Source organism: Gavialis gangeticus, unplaced genomic scaffold (assembly GCF_001723915.1).
Source record: "Gavialis gangeticus isolate Ggan-Ray unplaced genomic scaffold, GavGan_comp1, whole genome shotgun sequence".
Taxonomy (NCBI): domain Eukaryota; kingdom Metazoa; phylum Chordata; order Crocodylia; family Gavialidae; genus Gavialis; species Gavialis gangeticus.
This window is the reverse complement of record NW_017729032.1, coordinates 1,800,847-1,802,475: the sequence shown is the minus strand read 5'-3', so window position 1 is coordinate 1,802,475 and position 1,629 is coordinate 1,800,847.

Sequence of the window (1,629 nt, the reverse complement as noted above, 5' to 3'; positions counted from 1 at the left end):
TGAGGGTGGGTGGGGGTGCAGGGGGTGGCCATGTGTGTGAGGTGGGGGGGGCACTCTTTGTCACCTTTCTGTCCTGTAAAGCAGAATCCATTTTTAAAACTCTGTTCGTTCCCCTCCACATATTCGCGCAACCTACTTTCAGGTCCCAACCCATAGGTTTAAAAAAACCTCACATCTAGTCCAACCCCCTGCTCCAAGCAGGAACATCCCCAACTGCATCAGCCCAGCCACCCCAGGTGCTGGATGCAGACTCCCCCACCTCTCCGGGTGACCCCTGTTGCATAGGGGTAGCGCTCATCGGTGGTGTTTGTGCTGCTCCCTGCACCCAGTTCCTGAGCGCTGACGTGATGTTTTTTCTCGGTTGCCTGTTCCAGGGCTTCAGCACCCTCCTGGCAAGAACGATTTCCCCACTTCCTCCCAAAGTGATTCTATGATTTCCAGTTGCTATTTCTGTAGGCTGCTGAGTTTTGCAGGGTTGAACAAAGCCCCGTGCCCTCTCCTTGCTGTGCAGGGAAGGGACACATTCATCCTACCACCTTGCAAGCACAGCCAGCCCATGCTCTCCTCCTGCCCCCACGCCTTCATCCCTCTTTGGGGGTCCTGAAGCCCAGGCTGATGTGCCAGCTGTGGTTTCCCTCACCCCCTCCGCAGGACCAGGGCTGGCTGTGGGTGCAAAGCAAGGATGAAAGCCGTGAGAGCTGGCAAGCAGATGTGCCCCCGCGGCGCTGCACATGGGGTACAGCTGAGACTGGATGTCCAGGCCACAGCCATAGGCCTGGGCCTTTTCTTCTCCTCTTTCTGCAGTTGTGGTGCTTCAGCCTCGCTGCATGGCTGAACCCCAGCTATAGGTTTAGGCCTCAGTGCAGTATAGGCCTGGCCGGCATTTGCTGCTCAGTTCAGGCCCAGTGAGAGGGGCCTGACCTCTCCTTTGAAGTTTCTTTTTGCAATGTCTGTCCAGAAGAGCTGGGATTGGGACTGGGAATTTAGAGCCAGAGTTAATGTGACAGCCCCCACCCCCCAGACACGGTACTAAATATATGGGCTTGAATAAGGAATTGGCTTTTGGGCTGGGATTATGGCTGGAAATGCATGCACGTTAGGAGCTTCCCGTGGCCCAGCAAACCCAAGGAGAAGCTGAAAAGACTCCTCGGTGAAGCCCCCTCGGCAGTTTATTGCTGAAGGGCGGGTATCGGGGTACAGTCCCCTGTAACTGCCCTTGGGGTGAGCCCCAAGCCCCAGACTGCCTGGGCATGGGTGAAGCCACCCCAAGAGGGTGCAATCTGTGAACTGTGCCTTGTAGTTGGTAGTGTTTTAAACTGTATTTAGTGTTTCCTTTGTTTTCTTTGCCTTTGTTTCTGTAATAAAGTTGTTCTCTGTGTTTATACTACTTGCAAGGAGATGAGACTGAAGTTGGTTCCTTATTCCCAGTTCTTTATTTCTTATTCCCGGTTCCCGATGCCTTTTTCAAAGCTAATCTATACCCAATAAAAACTTGTAATTAATGAATTGCACATTCTAAACAGAGGTGATTTCATTAGCTATGCATATGTACATATGTAATATGTAAAATAATATCCCGCATCAAGTACAGAGCCCTAAATGAAGGTCAGATTAGGATGGGATTATGGG